The sequence below is a fragment of the Hyaena hyaena genome, unplaced genomic scaffold, assembly GCF_003009895.1.
Source record: "Hyaena hyaena isolate Hyena2069 unplaced genomic scaffold, ASM300989v1 scaffold_8, whole genome shotgun sequence".
Taxonomy (NCBI): domain Eukaryota; kingdom Metazoa; phylum Chordata; class Mammalia; order Carnivora; family Hyaenidae; genus Hyaena; species Hyaena hyaena.
The window spans coordinates 4,444,223-4,457,724 of NW_024080640.1; the positions used below are offsets into that span (position 1 = coordinate 4,444,223).

Below are 13,502 nucleotides of genomic sequence, written 5' to 3' on the forward strand. Positions count from 1 at the left end.
GAAGCCCGCCGTGAGCCCGTGCACTTGCCCCTCCTGTTTCCCCTGTGCCAGGCGGCCAGGGTCCCCCCTGCCTCCTCTCCCCAGCTCCCAGGCACACGAGCCTCCGTAAGACTCAGCAGACTCATGCCTACCGACCTGCCTTGTTGTGGGCATGGCGAGAAAGAGCTGCCTCTGCTCTCATGGAAGTATAATCTAGAAGGAGAAACTGGCAATAGGGACATTACACAAATGGCCATCAAAGTACAGTTGTGAGACGTACAAGGAATACGAGTACGGAGCGTCTGACTCTGTTCTGCAAGGGAGCTTACCCTTCCCGGGGAGTCAGGGAGGAAAGGCCTTGGGAATTTTCCTCTTCTGTTTAATGTATTATTCATTAATATGGAACTGTGGACCCCAGACCACACTGGTGAAGACGACACACATAACCCATACCCTCAGGGACCTTACATTCTGGTATCAAGACCGAAATTAACAATAAACAAGTGGACAGAACAAACACAAAATTCTGGGGGCGCCTGGGTGGCTCAGTCGGTTAAGCATCCAACTCTTGGTTTCGGCTCAGGTCGTGATCTCATGGTTTGTGAGTTCGAGGCCCACCTTATGCTCTGCGCTGATGGTGTAGAGCCTGCCTGGGATTCTATTTCCCTCTCTCTGCCCCTCCCCTGGTCTCTCACAATAAGTTTTTTTTAAATATCAAATTCTGGAGACTCTATGGAAGAAACGAGCGAGGAAATGATGCAGAGAACAGGGATGGGGGCTGTTCAGGTAGAGAAGTGAGGAGGGGGCACTTGGTCTGCTCAGGGGGTGGAGTGAGCAACTCTGGATCTGGGGGTTGTGGACTCGAGTGCCACACGGAGTATAAAGATTCCTTAAAAAAAGAGAGAGGTGAGAAAAGCCATCTCAGATGCTCATTCTGCTAAGACTTGAAGGATAAGGAGAAAACTGTGTGGAGAACAGGAGGCAGAAGAAGAACAGAACCGGCAAAGCCCCCAGAGCAGGGATGAAACGTAAGAGGAGATGAGCCTGAGTGGGGGGTTTGAGTCAGGGGGTCAGGGAGTGGGGCCCAGAAGGCAGGGCCTTACAGGGGCTCCTGGGTGGCTCAGTCGGTTGGGCGTCCGACTCCAGCTCAGGTCTTGTGGGTTCAAGCCCCACATCAAGCTCTGTGCTGATAGCTAGCTCGGAGCCTGGAGCCTGGAGCCTGCTTTGGATTCTGTGTCTCCCTCTCTCTCTACCCCTCCCCCACTCGTGCCTTTTCTCTCTCGTTCTCCTCTCTCTTTCTCTGAATAAACACTTTTTAAAAATATAAACAGGGGTGCCTGAGTGGCTCAGTCGGCTGGACGTCCGGCTTCGGCTCAGGTCATGATCTCGTGATTTGTGGGTTCAAGCCCCATGTCAGGTTCTGTGCTGACACCTCAGAGCTTGGAGCCTGTCTTCAGATTCTGTGTCTCCCTCTTTCTGTCCCTCTCCTGCTCATGCTGTCTTTCTCTCAAAAATAAAATATTAAAAAATTTTAAATAAAAAATAAATTTTAAAAAATGTAAACAAAATCAGGGCCTTACAGGTAAAGGGCCAATAACTTATTGTCCAAACCATTAATTTTTTTAGAATAAAAGGAGACTCTCTTGGGGCGCATGGGTGGCTCAGTCAGTTGGGCATCTTCAGGTCAGCTCAGGTCATGATCTCATGGTTCATGTGATCACGGTTCAAGAGATGGGGCTCTGTGCTGAACACAGAGCCTGCTTGGGATTCTCTCTCCCTCTCCCCTCTCTGCCACCCCCCCCCCCATGCACGCGGTCTCTCAAAATAAACAAAAAGAGAGAAACAAAAGAGGAGACTCTCTGATCCTCCTTAGTAAAGATTTTGGGTTTTATTCTAAGTGCAAAAAGAAGCCACGGAAGGCTGTAAGCAAGGAAGTTTTAGAGGGTGGCCGGCCAAGGGACTGTGGATCGGAAGGGAGAGCCTGTAGGTGTGGAGAGGAGGCCAGGACAGGAACCCGGATGGAATGGAGAACAGTCCGCTGTACAACGTTATCAACAGTAGAGAGGAAAAGAAATGGTTCAACACGGTATTACGGGGGCACCTGGCATGTGACTCTTGACCTCAGGGGGGTGAGTTCAAGCCCCACGCTGGGAGCAAATCTTACATTAAGAAAAAAAGACTAGGGACTCCTGGGTGGCTCAGTCGGTTAAGCGTCTGACTTCTGCTCTGGTCATGATCTCACAGTTCACAAGTTTGAGCCCCCCACTGGGATCTGTGCTGACAGCTCAGAGCCTGGAGCCTGTGTCTCCCTCTCTCTTTGCCCCTTCCCCACTTGTTCTCTCCCTCCCTCCCTCTCCCCCCACCCCATCTCTCAAATAAAACACTTTTTGAAATTTAAGGAAAAGGACCATAGTTTGGACACAGAATCCGGAAGAAGGGAATCCAGGATTATTCGTGGTTTTCTGTACGGAGCAGAAGGGAGAGAGCAGTGTGGAGGGCAGTAGTGGATCTTTACCGTTCTTTGCAGCCAATCAGAATCAATGCCATTTTCCTATGTTTGGGGAACTCCCCACATGATAAAAGTTTGATGGCAGCAGGATTTGCCTATTATAGATGCTGAAAAATGCCAGATAATTCCTTTCCCATCCCTCCTTGTGACTGGAGCACAAGCATGTGCTAGGCTGTCCTTAGCTAACTAGTCACTTCCACCCCAGCCAGTGAGTGAAGGGCAGCAGCCTGTGAGGAGCGCGGAGAGCAGTTAACAGCGACATCATGCTGGAGTGCAAGCAGCTGAGTGTCCACAGCCCAGAGACAGCCCCTAGTGCTGGACACTGGTGAGCAGTACTGGCCTCTTTGGACCACTTGTATAGCCTAACTTGACTGCTATTAAAAGTAGCCCAAGGGGCACCTGGGAGGCTCAGTAGGTTGAGCAACCAACTTCAGCTCAGGTCATCATCTCATGGGTCATGGGTTCGAGTCCTGCATGGGGCTCTCTGCTGTCAGCACAGACCCTGCTTTGGATCCTTTGCCCCCATGTCCCTGCCCCTCACCTGCTCACTTACATGCTCTCTTTGTCTTGCAAAAATAAACAAACATTTAGGGGCACCTGGGTGGCTCAGTCGGTTGAGCGACCAACTTCAGCTCAGGTTATGATCTCACAGTTCATGGGTTCGAGCCCCGCGCTGGGCTCTGTGCTGACAGCTCAGAGCCTGGAACCTGCTTCAGATTCTGTGTCTCCCTCACTCTCTGCCCCTCCCTGACTCACATTTCGTCTCTCCCTTTTTCTCAAAAATAAACATTAAAGAAATTTTTTAAATAAAAATAAACGTTACAAAAAATTTTTTAATTAAAAAAAAAGTAGGCGCGCCTGGGTGGCTCAGTCGGTTGGGCATCCGACTTCGGCTCAGGTCAGGATCTCACGGTTCGTGGGTTTGAGCCCTGCATCGGGCTCTGTGCGGACAGCTAGCTCAGAACCTGGAGCCTGCTTCAGATTCTGTGTGTGTGTCTCTCTGACCCTCCCCTGCTCATGCGGTCTCTGTCTCTCAGAAAGGAATAAAACATTGAAGAAAAAAAAAAAAAGTAGCCCTAAATGTGGTCACCAGCAATCCCAGTTCCTCACAGTAACCCAATAGATCATACACGTGTGCGCACACACACATGCACACAAGACACAATTGTGCCGCTGAAAAGCGGAAATCTGTGTCAGAAGCGGTCGCAGGCAAGAAGACTTCAAGGAGTGGTGACTGGGTCTCCTTGGGGTTTAAGGGAAAATCCCGCACGTATGACGGGGCATGACGCTAGTGTCCCATGGTGTCCAGTGGAGAAGCAGTCACATTATCCCGTCATCTAGAACAAAGTGCCCATGGAGTAGCTTTGGCATTTGTTGCCACAGAAACTATGAAAGGCACACAAAAAAGGGTGTGTTAATCATTCTGGTTTGCCAGTGATTCCTCCTTCGCAGTAGTCATAAAATAACAGTGCTTCTTATAAATTGATCATGTCATAGTACTTCTTTGGTTAAAGGGCTGAGATTGCTGAAGGGCGTATAAGCCTAGTTGAGGAACTAAGGGTTGTGGAATCGGGTGGTTACTTCTGACTGTGGTGGGGAGCTCCAAACAGGGTTTCCTCACCCGAGAACTATGGACACTTTGGGCTGGATACTTGTTACAGGAGGTTATCCTACGCATTCTAGATGTTTAACAACATCCCTGGGATCTATCCACTGGATGCAAGTAACATACCCACCTACCCCTCCCCAGCTGTGACAACCAAAAATACCTTTAGATGTTGCCAGATGCATCTTGGGAGAGACAGAAATCAGTACCAGTGAAAACTGGCTTAAATTAAAGAAGGGGAAAAACAGGGGTGCCCAGCTGGCTCAATTGGTAGACCTTGTGACTCAACTCTTGATCATGGGGGTGGGAGGAGAGGGGAGGAAAAAGAAATTAAGTTTTAATTCCTAAATCCTCCTATGAAAGCAGACTAAAAACCAGAGATTTTCTAAGGCTACAGTAAAGGGATCTCTTATCGTTTGCAGCTGACCAACAGAGAAGACCAAAAGACAAATGTCAAAGTCTGATCCTACAAACTGCCAAATTACAAGGTTAGTTTGCGTTATTTTAATGTTTCATTTATTTTTGAGAGAGAGAGAGAGAGAGAAAGTACAAGCAGGGGAGGGGCAGAGAGAGAGGGAGACACAGAATCCGATGCAGGCTCCAGGCTCTGAGCTGTCAGCACAGACCCCTAAACGGAGCTCGAACTTGTGAACCGCAAGATCATGACCTGAGCTGAAGTCAGATGCTTAACCGACTGAAGCCAGCACCCCAATGTTAGTTTAATTCTTAACTTCACCAAATCTCTTAGGTGAAAATAGGACCTTGAGAATTGAAATGGTGACATGCAAGAGATGCAGAAGAGTCAGAGTGTAGTCAGACCGGTAGATCTCAATCTGTGGGGCACCTGGGTGGCTCAGTTAAGAGTCCAACTTCGGCTCGGCTCAGGTCATGATCTCACAGGTCCAGGAGTTCAAGCCTCGTGATGGGCTCTGTACTGACAGCTCAGAGCCTGGAGTCTGCTTCAGATTCTGGGTCTCCCTCTCTCTCTCTCTGCTCCCTCCACTACTCGTGCTCTGTCTCTCAAAAATAAATAAAATGTTGGGGCGCCTGGGTGGCTCAGTCGGTTAACCGTCCGACTTGGGCTCAGGTCATGATCTCACTGTTCGTGGGTTCGAGCCCCGCATCGGGCTCTGCACTGACAGCTCAGAGCCTGGAGCCTGCTTCAGATTCTGTGTCGTCCTCTCTCTCTCTGACCCTCCCCTGCTCACGCTCTCTCTCTCTCTCAGAAATAAATAAAACATTAAAAAAATTAAAAAAAAATGTTAAAAATAAAAATTGTTTTAAATCCCAATCTGCAATGGAGCTCACGTGCCTAGACTCAACTGCTGTTCTGTTTGATGATGCTTGAAAACTCTTAAGAGGCTCACCTGAGCTCACGGACACACAAAGCCACATCACATCATCATCTCTAGGACTCTTTGCTTTTTCCCCAACCTGTAACAATAGCCAGACTCCACCACGCCCCAGAAAGACAGAGTTTGGCCCAGGAGGAGGCCTACACGCTAAGAAGTATCTATTAACCCTGGCAAACAAAGATATATGGTTATAGGATATGACGGTGCTAGATCAAGGAGGGATAATCCTATCAGGCTGAATTTGTCAACGTGGGTGTGCATCTCTGAGCTTTGGGGTTCAATACGCTGACTTAAACAGCCAGGTTCTCATCGTTTTCTTAGTTGGTGAACGGACACATGCACTCAGTGTTAGTCTTCATTACGTAAAGCCAAGTTGCCAGAAATTCCCTGGAATAACGAACAGGAACAAATCCAAAACCTTAGAGAGACGTAAGTGGTAGAATGGTTTATCACATATAATCTGCTCGTTCACACTTTATTTTCTTAGAAGAGCTCAAATGACATTAAGACACGTATCTTTTCATGTCTGTGAGATGAGGATGTAATATAAAGTACCGTAAGTCAAACTGCGACAGGGTTTTCCTTTTCTAAGTAGTTCATAAAAGATTAGCGCGCCTTATCATTGATGGGATCTCGGATTTGATTAAATTGGGGATATTGCAGAGGAGACTCGTAGCGTATTCTGAGAGACTGGGGTGACTGTTTCTCACTGGCCAGGAGAGCTCGCAGGAGAGAGTGCGGATTTCAGCGGGGGTAGTAGATGCAAAAGTAGAATTTCATTTCTCGGGAGAAAGGCGGGTACGATGCCGTAACGGACAGCGGGATCCGCGTGCTAACAGAATAAGGTAATGAAAGGGATTTGGGACCGGGGCTAATTACCATGTGGTCTTTAGGGGCAGCCCCCTAACCTCCCGCGCTCAAGGCTCAGCAAACAGACACCTGTGTCAAGTCGCCGCGGGAGGGAACACAGCCAGCCGCTCCTCCAATTCCCAGAACGGAATCTTTCCACAGACTCAGGGCACCTTGAGTGCAGTGTGTATTCATTTCCCAAGGCCGCTATACCAAATGGCCACAAACTGGGTGGCTTAAAACAACACAGATGGATTCTCTCAGGGTTCTGGAGGCCAGAAATCCAAAATTGGCAGGGCCGTGCTCTCTCTGAAGGACTCCGGAAGAATCTCTCTTTGCTTCCTCATGGCAATCTTTAGTATTCCGGGGCTTGTAGTTAGATCCTTCCAATTTATGGCCTTGTCACACGGCCTTTGTCCCTGTTGTCTCTTTATAAGGACACGAACTCTGTGGGTTTAGGGTTCACCCTGGTCTAGTAGGACCTAATCCAGTATGATCTTAACTTGATTATATCTGCAGACGGTTTCCAAGTGAAGACACATTCGCTGATACCACGTACTGGAGATTTAGGGCTTGAACACATCCTTTCGGGAGGGCATTATTCGACCTCCTAATCTGCTCCTCCACCCCAACTTACTTTGCTATAAACACCAGGGTTCTTAGTTTCAGACATTAAAAATCAACTCTGCATTGGGGCACCTGGGTGGCTTAGTCGGTTAAGCGTCCGACTTTCGCTTGGGTCATGATCTCGCGGTTCGTGGGTTCGAGCCCCGCGTCGGGCTCTGTGCTGACTGCCAGCTCAGAGCCTGGAGCCCATTTCGGAGTCTGTATCTCCCTCTCTCTCTGACCCTCCCCTGCTCATGCTGTCTCTCTCTCTCTCTCCTAGAAATAAATAAAACATAAAAAAAAAAAAAAATCAACTCTGCATCAAACAGAAAGTGGAGCCCTGCGTGCATCTCAGCTGTGCAGCGGCTTTCCACGGTCCCCTTTGCAAATCGGCTCTGTGGTCTCACGTCCCCGTCCCCATCCCCACCTCCCACAATCACACACGCAGGCCTGGGAGGGGCCACTTCCAGGGTTCCCACCAGCCCACAAACAGCAGCAGCAAGGAAGCCGCCCGCAGCACGGCTTGCTTGTAGCCACCCACGACCGTTACCGCCACCGCCTGGGTTCCACTTCCAGTAACAGCTCTGCGGAAGTGCACAATATCCTGGGGAAGCCATCCCTCACCACCCCGGTCTCCCCAAGGCCGACCCAGGTCACTGGTGGGCAAGCTGCTTTTGCGCTAAGTCCACTCTCCCATGCACGGCTGCGGCGTTACACTCCACAGGCTTGGAATCTCCCCAGGCCTCCGGCATCCTGATCGCCTCTGACTTTGCTCTGGAAGTCATGGGCAAGCAGCCTGGTGGCCAGCCTGGCAGAGCCAACCCCAGGCCCCAGTCCTGAGTGGCCACCACCGGCCACCAGGCTTCAGGAGGCACTAGGCTCACCAGAGTCCCTCTCCTCCTCTCCCCTCCCCATAGGCAGGCTGCAGCCAGCAGAAGCAGTTGGGTTCTTTTGTATCAAAAGTTTGGGGTTTTGTGGCAAAACACCAAAAAGAAAGTAGAGAGAACCCCAGTCTTTGCTATCCAAACTACACGCGAGTCTTCCTGACACCCCCACAATGGCGTGCCTTGAGCCAAGTAGAAAATAAACCCCCAGCAGCCAGTTTAAAAAAAAAAAAAAAATCATCACCTAACTAACAAAATCATTTACGATGGCTAAAGAATCAGGCTTAAGTCAGAAACCTACCTAGAACACTTCTCCAGAACTTGTCTGAGGAGACATCATTTCTACCACCAGCAAGCACGGGGTTAATTCAGTACGCATCAATGACACCGTTACTACTAGATACTGGATTTCTCCCTGTCTCCCTCTCTCTCCCTCCCTCCCTCCCTGCCTGCCTGCCTTTCTTGATTTCATTTCTGAAAGTCTTGGGGATGCTGTCTGGTTACATGCTAGGGGGCACCACAGGTATCCTGAGTCCCAACCACACTACTCCCTGCTTCACTATGTAGCAGCACATAGGAGTCAGGGTAAGATGGGTCAATCTTGTCAAGTTAATAATGCTCCGCTTAGGGGCGCCTGGGTGGCTTAGTCGGTTGGGCGTGCGACTTTCACTTAGGTCATGATCTCGCGGTTCGTGGGTTCGAGCCCCGCGTCGGGCTCTTGCTGACTGCCAGCTCAGAGCCTGGAGCCTGTTTCAGTCTGTGACTCCCTCTCTCTCTGACCCTCCCCTGCTCACGCTGTCTCTCTCTCTCCTAGAAATAAAAATATTTAATATATATATATATATATTATATATATTTGCAGCTAACTGAGGCATAATGCATATCCATCCGATTGATGATCAAGAGTGAGATTAAGATCCTTGCACTCCAAATCTATCCCAAGAAGTCTATCCACAGCCTCCTCCATACACTTCCTGGCATGGATTCTCTCTTCTTGTTCCTTCTAAGTTCCTATCTGTCTAAAAATCATTAGCTCTTGCCTGTGAATCTGGTCAGATCCTCACCTCAGTATAGTTTGCCTTCAAAACAACAAAAAAACTGACCATGAAATGTACTATTCCAAGTCTTACCCACTGGAAAAACTTTCTTTCCTTCTTACTATACTTCAGTGTCTCCCCTAAACAAAGCTATTATCCCATAGTGGTCCACTCTTGCCCGGCCCCAGTATGTTATACACATAAACATGGCTTTATTCACTCATCAGACAACTGATCACAAGGAACTATAGACTCTTCAGACCTTTGGGGATGAGTTGAGGGAAAGGTTGGCGGTATGGCGGGAACAGGCTAAACAGTGTGAGCCACACTGCAATTTACAATGTATCCTCCTCTTTAGGACCGGCTCAGATCTGCTCCTGTATACATTCTTCAATTTGGTCATGGAAAGCTGCAAAGAAGAAAAAGAAGAAGAAGAAGGAAGGAGGACGGAAAATGAAATAATAAAGATAAAAGCGGAAAGGAATGAAATGGAAAACAAAATAGCAAATATTAAGAAACAGGTTTTATAACATAGGAATTTAAGAAATGTTTTATTACTCATTTTTTAAGTTTATTTATTTTGAGTGAGAGAGTATGAGTGGGGAAGAGGCAGAGAGAAGAGAGAAAGAATCCTAGGCAGCTCCTTGCTGTCAACACAAAGCCCAATGTGGGGCTCAATCTCACAAACCAGGAGATCATGACCTGAGTCAAAATCAAGAATTGGATTTTAATTCAACGTTTATTCCTTTTTGAGAGACAGAGAGGGACAGAGCTTGCATGGGGGAGGGAGAGAGAGGAGGAGACACAGAATCTGAAGCAGGCTCCAGGCTCTGAGCAGTCAGCACAGAGCCCGACACGGGGCTCGAACCCACAAACCCTAAGATCATGACCAGAGCTGAAATCAGACGCTTAACCGACTGAGCCACCCAGGTACCCCATTATTACTCATTTTTTTTTTTATTTCTAGGAGAGAGAGAGATAGCGTGAACAGGGGAGGGTCAGAGAGAGAGGGAGTCACAGACTGAAACAGGCTCCAGGCTCTGAGCTGGCAGTCAGCACAGAGCCCGACGCGGGGCTCGAACCCACGAACCGTGAGATCATGACCTAAGCGAAAGTCGGACGCTTAACCGACTAAGCCACCCAGGCGCCCCCCATTATTACTCATTTAAAAAAAATTTTTTTTAACGTTTATTTTTGAGAGACATAGAACACGATCAGGGGAGGAGCTGAGAGAGAAAAAGACACACAGAGGGGCGCCTGGGTGGCTCAGTCGGTTGAGCGTTCGACTTTGGCTCAGGTCAGGATCTCACGGTTCGTAGGTTTGAGCCCCATGTCGGGCTCTGTGCTGACAGCTAGCTCAGAGCCTGGAGCCTGCTTTGGATTCTGTGTCTTGTTCTCTCTCTGACCCTCCCCTGCTCGCTCGCTCTCTCTCTGAAATAAAACATTTAAACAAATTTTTTAAAAAAGAATATGAAGCAGGCTCCAGGCCCTGAGCTGTCAGCACCAAGCCTGACGTGGGGCTGGCACCCAAGAACCATGATATTCCAACCTGAGCTCAAGTCTGATGCTTAACTGACTTAGCCACCCAGGTGCCCATATTACTCGCTTTTTTAAAGTAATCTCTACATCCAGCATGGGGCTTGAACTCACAACCCTGCGATCTAGAGTTGGATGCTCTACCAACCAAGCCAGCCAGATGCCCCCAAAATAGGTTTTTTTTTTTTAACTGATAAGGGGCGCCTGGAAATATCTGTTGATTTTGGCTCAGGTCATGATCTCACAGTTGTGGAAGCAAGCCCCACAGCGGGCTCCACACTGAGCATGGAGCCTGCTAGGGATTCTCTCTCTGCCCCTCCGCTGCTCTCTCGCTCTCTCTCAAAACTAAATAAACAAACACTTTTTAAAAAACCTACTAAAATAGTAAAGCCTTTGGTGAGGTTGATCAAAGGGAAAAATAACCCAGAATGCATCAACACAAAATATGAGGTATAAAAGTAACAGATATTTATAGTATAGCCTAGTATGAGTAAATGCTGATAAATCTGACGCCGATTAGATGGGCAAGTTTTTAAGAAAAATACAACTCACCGGAGTGACTCAAGAAGAAATGGACAGAATATGTTGTCCTATATGCTTAAAGAAATTGAATTGGTAGTTAACACTTTTCTCATGCAGAAAATTTAAGCCCGGATTCAAGGACCTCATAATTCTGGCCTTTTACTTAAAGGTCTCTACAGCATAGTCCGTCTGCCTTAATAGGAGTGTCTGTTAAAAGAATTAGCTCATACACAGTTGTCGGTCAACAAAACATGAAAAGTACAAACCAAAGAAAGTGACGGATCAGTGTGGCTTCATCGAAATTAAGAACCACAGGACACCTAGTAAGAAGCCAACGAGAGAACATTGCTCCCACCCTTAGAGCAAGAAAAAAGCTTAAGAAGCAGAAAAGTAAGGACTTTTCTTGAATCACTGGAGAACTGAGATCATGGACCAATGACGCTCTTGAGAAGCGGAGACAGGCAGCTGCAGGAGGAACGGGACCCACGCATTTGTTTGCTTGGGACACAGTTTGGTAAGAAGACTCATGAATTGCGGAAGGCTGAGCACGGGCTAGTGTGAACGTGTGGAGCCCCAGGAGTTGCAGACACTGGCCCCAGCCTGTGGAGGCTTTCTCGCCCCCGGTAACCCCACCAGGGCTCCATGGGGAAGGCTGGGGAGAACCTCGAGAAAGTTCCCAGGTGGGATGGGCTGGGGGAAGGAAACAGTAGTCACTGCTGAAATTCCAGGTAGCCCCACACCCGCTATGGGGGAAAAAAGCCCTGCTTCCCAGGGAAAGTCAACAAAATGTATAGCCTGAGGACACGGCATGGGTGGCAACCCACCAAAGCTGGGGGGGAGGGGGGGGTGATGAGAGCCAGCAATGAAACCCTGCCCAGATTCAGCTGCCCACGCCTTCTAGGAATGAAGAGCTCACACTACTGAGAAAGGCAAAACATTACAGCCTGGGGGCACTGGTGGAAACCCGCTGGGGCTGGGAAAGAGAATAGGAAAACCAATAAGCTCTTCACCTCTGGGGAGGGCAAGGATACGTGATAATAAGTCCAGTGTAACTTCTAGAAAAGAGGTAGAACACCAATGAAGGCCAGACCCTCGAGGCCCAGGTTCCAACACCTATGGGAGAATCCCATTTAATCAAAACATCAGAGAACGTCCTTCTCCTGGGCACTAACCCAAAGTGCTAGCTGACGTGGGAAACAAAGGCAGAAGGGAATGGCAGATAAAATGAAATTTCCTTAGAACCTGCAGCCCATTGACAAATGCTTGAGGCAGGCCGAGTAAACCTAAACCGTTTCTCCCGGCTCCCTACAGTCTCACGCTAATACTTTGCTAGAGGGAAAAACCACCTTAGCTTGACAATCGCTAGGCCCCCAGGATCCTTTGAGTCTTCTTTAGCATATGAAAGTCTCCCGCGGAAACTTCCCCTGGACTCTGCCTCCCCCCAGTTACATAGTGTGTAACCGGTCTCTCCTCAAGGTCCCCTCCCCCCCCCAAGCTCTTCCTGCCCCCCCCTTCAGTAAATCACCTTCTTGCACCAAAGACATCTTTAAGAATGCTTTCTTGGGGGCGCCTGGGTGGCTTAGTCTGTTAAGCTTAGGTCATGATCTCGCGGTTCGTGGGTTCGAGCCCCGCGTCGGGCTCTGTGCTGACTGTGCCCAACTCTTGATTAGATTAACACAAAACCCTCACACTGAAGACACAGCAGAGGAAAAGCAGGTGCTGGGCAACCACCCATCTCCTCTGGGGCTCTGTTCTGGACATCTCACATAACCGGAATCCTACATCGAATGGTCTCTCGCCACTGGCTTTTTCCACTTAGGGTAACATTTCTTAGTTTCACCCCAGTCATAGGATGTGTCTGCTCTTTCTTTTTATTGCTGAATAATACTCCAGTGCATGGATATACCACATTTTGTTTATCCTTTTATCGGCTAATGAACACTTGGGTTGTTTCAACTTTTGGCTATCTGAATAGTGCTGCTATGAGCTTTCATGTACCAGTTTCTGTGTAGACATATGTTTTCGTTTCTCTTGGATACACAGTGAGAAGGGGAATTTCTGGATCATATGGTAACTCTAGATTTAGCATTTTGAGGAACTGCCAAATTGTTTTAAAAAATGACTGCACCATATCACATGCCCACGAGCAGGGAGTAAGAGTTCCAATTTCTCCACCTCCTCACCAACAACCGTTACCATCGTTTTATTACAGCCATTTTCCTGGGCATGAAGTGGTAGCTCGACTGTGGTTTTAATCTGTACTTACGTAAAGACTAATCAAACCCAGCAATATATAAAAAGGGTAATACATCCTGATTAAGCCAGCTTCATCTCATAGCAAATTCAGTACTTGGAAATCAGTGCAATTCACCATACTGACAAAATACTAATGACATACTAACGACAAAAACAAAAAACCGTATGATCATCTCAATAGATGCAGAAAAATCATTTGACAAAATTCATCATTCATTTATGATAAAATAAAAAAACTTGGGCGCTTGGCTGGCTCAGTCAGTGGAAAGTGGGACTCTCAATCTCGGGGTTGGAAGTTTGAGCCCCGTGTTGGCTGTAGAGATCACTTAAACATAAATATCTTGGCGGGGGGGGGGGGGGGGG

At 48.2% G+C, this 13,502-nt stretch overlaps 1 protein-coding gene across 1 annotated transcript in view; it reads right to left on the bottom strand.

Moving 5' to 3' along the window:
• The window catches only part of PODXL (podocalyxin like), a 58,597-nt gene that overhangs the window by 11,454 nt on the left and 33,641 nt on the right, over positions 1-13,502 (bottom strand). The gene's annotated exons all lie outside the window — the stretch shown is intronic.